General features: G+C 47.0%; 1 pseudogene; it reads left to right on the top strand.

Moving 5' to 3' along the window:
- The first annotated feature begins 3,412 nt into the window (after positions 1-3,412).
- LOC119056533 (heterogeneous nuclear ribonucleoprotein A3-like) lies at positions 3,413-4,668 on the top strand (annotated as a pseudogene).
- The last annotated feature ends 7,891 nt before the right edge of the window (positions 4,669-12,559 follow it).

Here is a 12,559-nt window from a genome sequence, read left to right as displayed (position 1 = left end):
ATAAGAGCTACATTAGATGGAGCTGCCAGACAAAGTTTCTTTGAGGAGGTGATATTGGATTTGAATTCAAAGAATGAGGAGATAGCCTTGGAAAAAGCCAGCAGAGACATTCTGTGTCGAGAGCAGTTTGCGCTGGAAAAGGTAAGCTTTGGATGTGTCAGGGAACTGAAGGAAAATCAATGTGACCAGAATAGTCAGCCTAGGAAAGAGAACCAGGGTGATGTGAGGAGGTAGGCAGGGGCCAGGGCATACAAGACTGTGTCAAGGAATGGAGACTTTTTATTAAACAATTGAAGGGTTTTATACAGAAAACTAACATATACTGCTGTATGAAGAATAAATTGGGTGGGTGGCAGCAAAAATAAAAGGAAGGCAACACTTGTTGTAGCCGTCCAGGCCAAGATGATGGTGGTTTGCCCTGGCCAGGTAGCCTCAGTTGGAATGTCACCCCTGTGTGCTAAGGTTGCAGGTTCAGGACATGTACAAGAATCAACCAATGAATGAATATCTAAGTGGAACAACAAATCTCTCATCAATTAATTAATTAATTTTTTTAAAAGATGATTGTGGTTTCGACTGAAGTGGTAGCCACACTACGATGATTAGTTGAGAGATGCTATTATGAACATGGAATTGACAGGACACATTGATAGAGTGAATGTGGAAGGAAATGAGAAAATCAAAGATAACTTTCAAGTTTCTGGCTGGAGTAAATGAATATACTATGCCTCATTTATTAAATCGGGTAGCCTGGAGGAAAGAGACTATGTCTCAGGGAGGAACATTAAGAATTCTATGTGGTGATTAAGGAGACTAAATGGTTATGGAAAAAATACAATTAAATTTTTTTTTGTTTTGCCTCTCTTGAGTTTGAAGTGCCTGTCACAGATCCACTTCAATTGTCCAGTCACTGGGAACTCAGAAGAGATGCCTGGGCTGGAGGTGAGGCTTTGGGGGGCATCATCTTAAAGATAATAAAAACCGTTGGGTCTGAGATCAACTTAGGGTGAGGAGGTAGACAACAGGAGAGCAGAGAGTTTAAGAGAGACTCAGAGCAGCCAGACAAAGGAGCCAGAGCAGGAAAAGACTCTGAGAAAGAGAGAAGAGAGGCTGGGGAGGAAGGAGGTGAACCAGTAGAGTACTGTACCCCAGAGACTGAGAAAGGAAAGTGTTTCCAGAAAGGAGTGGTCATCTATGTTTGATGCTGCTAGGGATCAGGTAAGATGAGGACAGGGTAGGTTCCATTGACTTACAATGTAGATGCAATTAGTGAACGTGATAAGGACAGTGTCCCTGGAGTAGAAGTGTGGAAATCAGACCTTGCTAGAGCCATCATATTTGGACAACTTATCTAACAGGAAACAGAGAGGGCTCTAGAAAGTGATGTGGAATCAGGAGGCTTTTAGCAGAACTTGCTAAATGACCCTAATAGCCATTCTCTGTCATTTTCCTTCAGCACAGAATTTCAAATTCTATCAGGGCACATGGCTTCCCAGAATGAAAGCATGTTTCTCAGACTCCTTTGCATCTAGGTGTGGTCATATGACTCATTTCCAGCCAACAGGATGTAAGTGGAGGTGTCCCATGTGCAACTTGTGAGAACTAACTTTTAAAGGGCAATGTGCTTTCCTCGGCTGTTGCTCTTTCATGCTCACTGGAATATGGATGGATATGTAGCTGCAGTTCAAGTGGCCATATTAGACTTTGAATGGAAGCCATGTGTGAGTATGTTAGCAGAACGAGTTCGACTATCTCTAAATCCTAATGTGCAGGGAACCACCATACATATTCTGGGCAACCTACCTCTTGACTTTGTATACAAAAGAAAAATTTCTGTCTTGTGTTCTGATGCTGGTAGCCTTATCTAATTTTATTTTTGTTAGAATATGGAGGGTTTTGTTAAAATATGGGAATTATTAGAACAGGTTTGCAGAGGACAGAAGAGAACCAGGAGCGAAGGCAGGAGGGATGAGTCTGAAGAAAGGGTGAGAGGAGATGAGATATGGGCACTAATGGAGAGGACGCCTGTGGTAGAGGTAACTCTGCCGTTGTGAAGGAGGGGATATGGCGGCAGAGAAGATGTTTCCACTGAAGGTTGGGGTTGGAAAGATGATCATTCACACCTGATATTTTCTACTTGCTCCTGGGTGTGAAGGAGGTTGTGAGCTTAGAACACAGAGGAACCGGAGGGGCAGAGGGGGAGAGCGAAGTTTGTGAATCATGGACTAGGTAATGTTGGAGGTCTTGCCAGCCTGAGCAGCTTCTGGGAGCTACCTCCATTCTGGACCAGTTGGCCACACTGCTGCAGGCATGAAGAGGGCGAAGGAAATGTCCAGGAAGCCAGCCTGGCCTCCTTGCCACTTCCAATCGGTCCCCACTTTACAGTTACTTATGACACTTGCCTACCATTCCCAACTGCCATATGAGACCCACTTGTCTTTACCTGACTCAATTTTACAGCACTTTGGGGGAGGGAGGGCTTCAGAAACATCAGGGATATTCAAAGCAGAGCAGGTCCATTTTATTTTCCTGTATTAAAAAATGGAAAAGAGCCCTGGCTGGTGTAGCTCAGTGAACTGAGCTCCAGCCTGTGAACCAAAGGGACACTGGTTCGATTCCCAGTCAGGGCACATGCCTGGGTTGCAGGCCAGGTCCCCAGTGGGGGGCGTGCAAGAGGCAGCCACACATTGAGGTTTCTGTCCCCCTCTTTCTCCCTCCCTCCCTCTTCATTTAAAAATAAATCAATAAAATCTTTAAAAAACAAAAAAATGAAAAAGAAGTGAGATATGGACAACTCCAACTCAAAAGAGCTGAATTGTAACCCGTGACTTAGTTTCCAGGATAGCCCCTAAAATTGCAATTGACAAGAGTATACCTGAATTGTATTGCAGTCTGAGAGCTCGAGTGTGGATTATGGGAACAAAAAACAGTACAGGAAGGAGGAAAAGAGAGAATCTGTGAGTTTCTTCTCTTTTTCCTGGACCTAGAGTTGATTATAAATAAAAGTGTAAATGGAAGAGCTTGGCCTTTATCTTCCTCTGATTCCCTCCTGACCCCTCTGTCCATCGGGATGATCCCGGTCTGGCTCTGGCCCCAGTGCTGCTCTGACTAAGCCTGTGCTCTGCTTGGCGGCACTGTGTTTGTTCAGGCCGAGGCGGGTGGGTGCGGAGAAGGAGCCTGAATGGAAGAGGGACTTGGTGTCCACCCGCTCTTTCAATTCTCAGCCTCTTGATCCTGAACAAAACACTTTATATCTTTGAGCCCTAGTTGTTTTACTTATACAGTCAAGATGAGGGTAAAACCTACCTCACAAGCTTACAGTAAGAACCAAATAATGTTTAGAAAACAACTTGTGGTCTTCCTCTCGGTCCCATATTGAACTCGAGCTGAAAGAGGTGAGTCCAGTCTCAAAATGGAGGGCCACGAGCCAAAGGAACCAGAGCAGTTGGGAAAACTTCATTGATGGTTTGAGCTTTGAAACTACAGATGATGGTTTACGAGAACATTTTGAGAAATGGGGCACTCTCACAGATTGTGTGGTGATGAGAGACCCCCAGACAAAACGTCCCGGGGCTTTGGTTTTGTCACTTCCTCTTGCGTTGAGGAGGTGGATGCAGCCATGTGTGCTCGACCACACAAGGATGGTGGGCGTGTGGTGGAACCAAAGACAGCCGTTCCTACAGAGGATTCTCTGAAGCCTGGTGCCCATCTAACAGTGAAGAAAATTTTTGTTGGTCGTATTAAAGAAGATATAGAAGAGTATAATTTAAGAGACTACTTTGAAAAGTATGGCAAGACTGAAACCATAGAAGTTATAGAAGATAGTCAGAGTGAGAAAAAAGAGGATTTGCTTTTGTAACTTTTGATGATCATGATACAGTTGATAAAATTGTTGTTCAGATATACCACACTATTAATGGGCATAATTATGAAGTGAAAAAGGCCCTTTCTAAACAAGAAATGCAGTCTATAGATCGCAAAGAGGCTGTGGAGGTGGATCTGGAAACGTTCTGGGTCGTGGAGGAAACTTTGGCCGTGGTGGAAACTTTGGTGGGAGAGGAGGTTCTGGTGGAGGTGGCAGCAGAGGTAGTTATGGAGGTGGTGATGGTGGGTGTAATGGATTTGGAGACGATGGTGGCAACTATGGCAGTGGACCTGGTTATAGTAGTAGAGGAGGCTCTGGTGGTGGACCAGGATATGGAAACCAAGGTGGTGGATGTGGTGGTGGTGGTGGAGGATATGATAGTTACAATGAAGGGGAGAATTTTGGTGGTAACTACGGTGGTGGTGGTGGGAACTATAGTGATTTTGGAAATTATAGTGGACAACAGCAGTCAAATTATGGACCCATGAAGGGGGGCAGTTTTGGCAGAAGAAGCTCGGGCAGCCCCTATGGTGGTGGTTATGGATCTGGTGGTGGAAGTGGTGGATATGGTAGCAGAAGGTTCTAAAAACTCAGCAGAAAGGGGCTACAGTTCTTAGCAGGAGAGAGAGCGAGGAGTTGTCAGGAAAGCTGCAGGTTACTTTGAGACAGTTGTCCCAAATGCATTAGAGGAACTGTAAAAATCTGCCACAGAAGGAGCGATGATCCATAGTCAGAAAAGTTACTGCAGCTTAAACAGAAAACCCTTCTTGTTCAGGACTGTCATGGCCACAGTTTGCAGAAAGTGCAGCCATTGATTAATGCAATGTAGCGTCAGTTAGATGTACATTCCTGAGGTCTTTTTTCTGTTGTAGCTTTTTCTTTTTCTTTTCATTACATCAGGTATATTGCCCTGTAAACTGTGGTGGTGGTACCAGGAATAAAAAAATTAAGGAATCTTTAACTTTTCAATATTTGTGTAGTTCAGTTTTTCTACATTTTAATACAGAAACTTTAACAAAATGCAGTCTTGAAGATGTTTCCTTGTCAGCTAACAAGTAAAGAAGACCATTGTTAATCACTATTTTGTATGAATTTTGCTAAAGTTAACTGTAAAGAAACACCTGCTGACTTGCAGTTTAAGGGGAATCTATTCTTCCCATTTCCAAACCATGAAATGAATAGGCTCTGACATGTGGAGAGAACGGATATTTGTATGTTTGCATTGTGTGTTTTAGATAAATAGAATTGGACATTTAAATTAGCCTATTTGTGACTTTAATAGCATTAAGATTTACCTTCACATGAAAAACATCTCAAAATTCAAAAAAAAAAAAAAAGAAAAAGACAACAACTCGTGAGCTGTAAGGAACTCAGTTATCTGGGTTGTTAGGGCCACACTACCAAGAACCTTCGTATTAGAGTGTTTTGCTTGGAAGTGAGAAGACCCTCACTCAAACTAACTTAGGCCAAAGGAGGGGAGATTACTGGAAGGATGCTCATGACACTCAGAGAATCAAAACAACTTGGAACAAGTGACTCTGGACACTGGGAGCTGATCCTCCAGGTTACCAAGACCAAGAGCCTCTCCCTCTGTCTCTCCTAATGCTCCAGTTTGCCCCACGTAGGAGATGTGACTGAATAACCCTGCACTCTAGGTTGTTATGAACTAATCCCAAGGAAAGACTCTGATTGGTCTAATTCTAGTCATATGCCTACCCCTGGACCAATCACTGTGGTGGAGAGAAGATTCCATAACTGGACCAGATCCTGGGCACATGCCCACTCCTCCGGTTAGTAGGGCAACACCTAATACCAAATAAAAAAGCCGAATGTGTAGGACCAACGTAACTCCTGGCAGAACCTTATATATGTATGCCTGGTATTCTTTAGGCCCTAAGCAGTCACTGTAAGCTTTTAAGCAAAATAGTAACATTGTTACATTTGTGCTTTAGAATCCCTAAGGCTATGGGGAAGAGTGGAGTGGAGGAAACAAGATTGGAATAAAGAAGATTTAGGAAGGAAACTGTTCCTATGGTTCAGGAAATTGGTGATGAAATGGAAAGAGGTGAAGATTCAAGCAACATTTAGGAGGTAGAATTGATGGGTGACTAATTGTATAGGAAGATGAGAAATAAAGAGACGTCATAGCCTGGCTGCACAGAGAGTGATGCTGTTCACTAGGACACAGAATCCAAATGACTGGGTATGCGTGTGTGTGTATTTGGTGAGAGGTGATGACTTGGACCTCTTCCATTCAACGGGTCCCTGAACAGTGCAGGGAAGCCCAGTTTTCTGTTTGGAGTTCAGGAGCAACAGCTAAGCAGAAACCATAAATTTGGGATTTGTGGTCAACTCCCATAACAGCAACCCAACTACATTGCCTTTGGTCAAATGGGTTTTGTTGCTGTTTTCTGCTATTGTTGAAAATCTCTGACATAACAGAAAGTAGGCAGAACATAAAAGTAGGCAGAACAAAGCTGGCCAGCAGCTCCACAATGCCTGCCATTCAGGCCCCTGGTCCATGTGCGGCTCTGCTCTGGCTGTCTTCACTGGAAACCTTTCATCCTCGGGGTCAGCTTGTGGGAATTCAACAGCTGCTCCAGCTCCAGCACCCCACCTGCATTCCAGAAAGGCTAAAGCACAAGCAAAAAGGCAGAAGGAGCAGCACCTGTATCTGAAAGTAAAATTTTCCCAGATTGCCCCGCAATCTGCTTCTCATGTTCCATTGGTCAAGTCTCATCACATGGTAAGCCCTAGCTCCAAGAGACACTGGAAAATGACAATTTTAAAAAAGTAGGTCCTTGAACCTATTTGGAAAAAATCTATTTTAAAAATCTAGGCACTTCCAAGGGCCTCTTGTTCCTATTTGCGTCTGCAGCCATGAGACTTCTGTCCTCAGATCGTGTTCCCTACAAGACTGTAAAGGTCTGTGATAGGAACACAAGATGGGTGTGAGCACAAGACACAATGGAGCACATTTTGGTGTGTTAATAGATGGTGGTGACAGAGAGTCCCATCATCTCTCTCACCAGTTGTTCCATCCATAAACCAACGGTGAGAGAGAGGAGAAGGTTGGATCTTCCAGCCCTGACTGTGAGTCAACCATTCTCTAATAACTCCAAGTGGGAGAAGGTGGTTTTGCCAAAGACAGAAGCCCCGGATGTGGGCAGGCAAGACTTCATCAGGAGGGAGCGGATCAGAGAGGTTAAGAACAAGGATCCTTGAGTCAGATTGCTGAGTTCAACCCACCTCTGCCCCGAACAGCAATGTCTACCCAGGGAGCTATAGGATATGCACAGATGTGAAAGTCACCTGACAGTATAAAAACTGTTTCTTCTGTAATAATCTCATGTGAACTGACCTTCACAAAGCTCTGAATTTGTAAAATAAATGTAAAAAGGAGGCTCAAAGGGAGTCAGTCTGTAAGTGGTAGAACTAGAACTATCAGCTTTATATCTAGACCTGAGTCTCCTATTTGTCCCCATCTGCCACACAAGACTGTGTCCTCCAGGACACAGTCTTGTGTGGCAGAGTCATAAACACAGGAATTTGGGGATTAGCTATGTCCCTGGGGCCTTTATGCTCAGGCCCTGCCAGGATGGACCCTGGCAGGACCCCGATAGGACCCCATAGGGTCCTGTGGAGAGAGGACCCTCTCTCTCCACACCCACCCAGGAAGGAGAGAGAGGGGTACCTGAAGCAGAGCAGAGCACAGGTATGCCACAGGTATCACAGGTGCCTAGTCCTGTGATAGGAGCCTATTCTCAGACCTCCGGAGCTTTTAGCTGGTTCCTGGGGCGAACAGGCTGTCTCTGGGGAAGCTTTGCTGGGCTGCTACCACCACGTGCACACACTGACACCTAGGGGGCATTGGCGGAACTCAGTTTATCAAATCCCGGAGTGTGTGTGTGTGTGTGTGTGTGTGTGTGTGTGTGTGTGTGTGTGTGTTTGTGTGTGTGGTGCAGATTTCTCTTTCCTTCCTGGAGCACTGGTTCTCTTGGTTCTCCTCTTCCATTTGCCCCCTCAGGAAGGGCCACGTGCTGCACACCCAGCTCCCTTTGCTGTTAGTGGAAATTAGGCTCTCCCATGGGACCACAAGGAAAGCATCCCACGGACCCACACATGGGAGACTGTGGTGTGGCCTGGTTTATTCGTGTAGAAATAGAAGTCGCCACTTGGGTTTCCAGTGTTTCATCTCTGTCCACCACAATATGGAAAGAATCCAACCTTGTCTTCAGTAAGGCCAACACAAAGCCAGTGTCCAGAGTTTTGCTTCATGTTAAAGCTTGGCCCTGGCTGGTGTGGCTCAGTGGATTGAGCACTAGGCTGCAAACCTAAAGCTTGATGGTTCAATTCCCACTCAGGGCACATACCTGGGTTGCGGGCCAGGTCCCCAGTTGGGGGCATGAGAGACGCAACTGATCAATGTATTTCTTGCACATTGATGTTCCTCTCCCTCTCTTTCTCTCTCCCTTCTCCTTCTCTCTAACATAAACAAATAAAATCATTTTTAAAAATCCCAGTCCTTTGGCGCCCATACGCAGCTACTAGGTGGTCCAAGTCCCCATCCAGGCAGCTTAGCTTGTTCCCATTCCTGGCTGCTCCAGTGGCAGAATCCACATGGCTGCTGGCCATGAGGCTTCTACAGTCGTACAGCTATGGATGAAGAACACCAAGTGCACAGGGTGAGTGTGTTACTGGTTGGACAACAGAGAGAGAGGTCTTAGTCCTTTTGGACCCCATGTCGTCTGCTGTGGGCCCAGTCACTATTAGACCTACACGGTTGCACGCTGCTGGGCAAGACAGCTCATGAATGAACAGGGTGAGTACATCACTGTGCAGGAGAAAGAAAGAGAGAAATAGAGAGAGAGAGAGAGACAAGACTCCTTTGTTACCCTGGGATTATATAAATTTAGACTTGGGATGAACCACGTATCTCTTCAAAAGAACCAGTCAATTTCCCAAACTTTCATAGGCTCTGGATGGGTTCATACCCCCTAGTTAGACTGACAGGACGCTATGGTCCAGCACCTCCTCCTGCACCCCAACAATCCACTACCAGAGTGGGGGAAGGGAGGTGTGTTAATCCCCTTGGCTAAGCAATGCTTTGATCCTGTGGGGTATGAAGCTGTACTTTCCTGGCTAAGCAAGCAGGCTTATGTCCCCCAGTTTATTAAGCTCAATGTCTAGTCCCCTTTGCTCCCTTTTTCTAGCTAAAAAAACATCTGTAACACTTTGAGTATCCTGACCTTCTTGGGGTATCCTGATATCTCCTCCATATGAGTGTTGCTGCATTTCCCAGACTGCACTGTGGGGAGAAAAAACTAATGTTCTCCCACCTTTCTAAGTTATTCTGGCTTGACTGATATGGGAAACTTTGAAAAACCTCTGTTTAACCTTTATTTGCCTAGGCCCCAGGCACCCTAGAGAGAATGATGGGGCCGTCTGGGAGGGTGGGTGGCCGGATAGTGAGGACTGGAACTAGCACCCCCGCTGATCGAACAATTATCACATTCTGCTTCTGTATCCCACGTTTGTCACGTACACAGGAAGACCCCTAATCTATATATTCCCCAAGAATCCTTTGTTCGAGGCTCAGAATTTGGAGACTGACTCCTCTGGGCCCGTGCACGTTAAATAATAAACCTCGTACTCCAGAATCCCTCGGTGTCTGGTCGCTTCATTTTCCTATAACATTTGGTGCATTGGCCGGGAAGTGACCTTTCACAAATTCGGGCAACTTGCCACCGACTGGATAAGCGGGGAGGCGACCGGAGGTCCAACTGGGGAAGCGGGGGTGCACGTGCCCTGAGATTTCTCAGGCCCCAGCCGGTTGGAGCGACAGCCGCCAGCCCAAACTCCAGGCGGGAAGTGAGGGATTTGGACTACTACCTGACCCGAGACCAGAGGCGCCAAGGGGACTTGACCCGAGACTGGAGAGAGGCTGATCACCTCAAATCAGAAATTTGGGTTGGGTTCATGCTGAGTCCAATCACTTGACCCTCACTTGGGGAGGGACCTGAATTTGGGTCGGATTCATGCTGAGTCCGACCACCTGACCCTCACTTGGGGAGGGATTGTTTAAACTCGGAGTGCTTGAGAGTGAAAGTATGAGTGAATGTGCCCCTGTCCTTTGTGTGTCTACACCCTATCTTGGGGCTCGGCGGGTAAGCGCATATCCAGCGCTCCGAGCCCTCTCAGCTGTATAAGTAAACCCAAAACTCAGAAAAGAATTTCTTTGATTGGAAAAGCGCGCGCACCTGGAGCAAGGGCTGCACGACCCCCTCCCCTTTCCCCCTTTGCCCCGTCGCACCTGGGCACGCCCCGGCAAATGCATGTCCCCAGTGGTGACCCGCTGCCCCACTCGGGGTCCTGGCGCGACTTCAGTGCACCAACAGCAGCCCCCACAGGCTACTACCAAAGAGATTTAGAACACTGACCAGAGTGGCGACGCCCAGCTAGCTGTTTCCTAGCAACAGGTAAGAGTTCAGCCAGTGGGCGGGGCTGGTAGCATTGAAGCTGGTTTTCTAGTGCCGCAACTTGCGGTGTGAGGAATTTTGAGTTCTAAGATATTTGCCAATAAAGACCTTACAATCCAACTAGTCTGGCAATTGTAAAACGGGCTCATCATACTTTTAAAAGAGTCTTGAGCCTTTCCCCCAAGTTTAATTTTATTGGCCATTTTAACTCTTAACTTGGAGAAGAGGGTATGCTGTTTGCTTTTCAGAATGACCTTTAGAACTGCAGGCGATGAGAGTGAAGCCATATCACAGAAAAGGCTTCCCCAACGGGTGACGAACCTCCACACATTAAATTCTCCTGATCCAGATTTCTCCAAGCTGTGTGGAATTCCAACCAACACCCCTGGAGTGGTCACCTAAGAGAGACTTTTCCTACCAACTTAAAGGGACTAAATTAATGCTGCAGGACATTTAACGCTTAAGCAAACAGGAGTTTTTTCAGATTCTTCATGCTGAAAGTAACTTTGTAAAGTCTGTGCTAATTCTTCCCAAAATTGAAATGTAACCGGACCTGTTACTTTTGTCTATCCATGTGTTTATATCATTTTTCAACTGACTGAATTTAAGAGTTTGACTTATAACAACCCGGGAATGCCTTATTTTAATTCCTGTTTGTACTCTATGATGTATATAGAAATTGTTCCTTGTAATTGCATTCAAGAATAACAAATAGGAGATTTCACAGGCCTATTTTGATTTAATTTTATAAACAAGAAGAGAGAGATATAGCTGACCGCTCTGCCTGATTTCAGGAATTATACCTCTACCCCTTGGGGCTAAGGGTGAGAGACAACCTCTAGAATGCCGGCAGCAGCAGGAGACGGGGCTTGTCCCTGGTGGCAGGCTCTGCCTCGGGTTCCTCTCCCTGCCCCCAGAGCTTGGTTGGAAGTCGGTGGCAGTGTGAAGTCGGTGGCGGGTGACGGTGGCGGGTGGCGGGTGGGACCCTCCTCCCCATCTTTGACAAAGCCCTGAGTCCCCATGTATTCTGGGAGAAGCACTTTCTGACTTCGATCACCTTAGGCCTGAATGCCTCTAGGGAGAAGTGCAGCTCCCTGCCTTGCTAGAGTTAGAAAAAATCTGGCGTCACAAAGACTTACTGATAAACCTGTGAAATCTGCTCTGCTAGGGGTGCTTTCATTGATATGATAAGGGTCCGAGGGGGAATGGGTGTGTCTCCCAGGGTTTCTGCAACTCTCTTCCTGACAGACACTCCCACAGACCTCTTTGAAACGTTATCTACTGTTTAATCTTTGCTGCCCAGGAAGGGTTAATTGGGTCTGCTGTGTGCTTCAGCCAGAGACAAAGCAGCATACCTCTGCAAGGCACCAGTGAACCCATTGGTGCAAGAGAGTGCCTCTACCTATATGTTGTTTTGAAACTGTGTTTCAAATTTTGCTCTATGTCTACTCTGAGAGGAAAAAGAAGGAGCCCACTGGCAGGTGACAAAAAGCCAGGGTTACGGGCGCCTACAGCCCTCAGCCTAGCTGGCTTGGACCCAGACCAGACTGCCACAGGGCTTCAGAGACTCTCCCGCTCCCCTGGGGTGGGGGGACTGGCCAGAGATCTGGAGTCGGTCACAGGGAGGAAAACTAACCCAGTCTTCCTTGACTCCCGACAACGGAGCTGCAGGGCCCCCACCTTCAGAGTCCGTGGGGACCTCTGCCCCGCCTCCACTGGTGACTGCAGCCTCAGTAAACCACCCCAATGGGTAGAGGGTAGCTTTGTGGTGCCTCTACACCCACAGGTAGAAGGGGCCTTGGGGGCTTCCGGGATTCCTTAAACCGGAGTCCTAGGACCTTTGCAGGTAGGCAGAACCAGAGTCAGGGTACTGCTATTTTAGGTAAAGTAGATGAGCCATGTGAGTGAACCACCTGGAGGACAGAGCATTCATGGGCGTCACCATTTTAGAACTGGCCAAGGCTTCTTTTCCGATTATGAGCTGTATGCTGGTAGTAGCGTGGGGCGGCTGCCTGAACTTCCCTGAGGGGCATCTGGAATGGACCCTGGTGGTGGCTTCTCAGGCGAGCCGCCATTGGTGGCGCGTCTGGTCGGGGCAGAGGCAGCACAGGGTAAGGATGCCTCCTGCTGCTGAGGCTGCTGCGGAGAGACTGACTGGGGCGGAGTCAGGGGCTCAGCTGGCGGTCCCGTCGGGGAAGCAGGTGATGCTCTATAA

This window comes from Artibeus jamaicensis, unplaced genomic scaffold (genome assembly GCF_021234435.1).
Source record: "Artibeus jamaicensis isolate MK-2021 breed Jamaican fruit bat unplaced genomic scaffold, CSHL_Jam_final contig_332, whole genome shotgun sequence".
Taxonomy (NCBI): domain Eukaryota; kingdom Metazoa; phylum Chordata; class Mammalia; order Chiroptera; family Phyllostomidae; genus Artibeus; species Artibeus jamaicensis.
The sequence above is the reverse complement of the archived record's forward strand: the minus strand, read 5'-3'. Positions and strand labels throughout refer to the sequence as shown.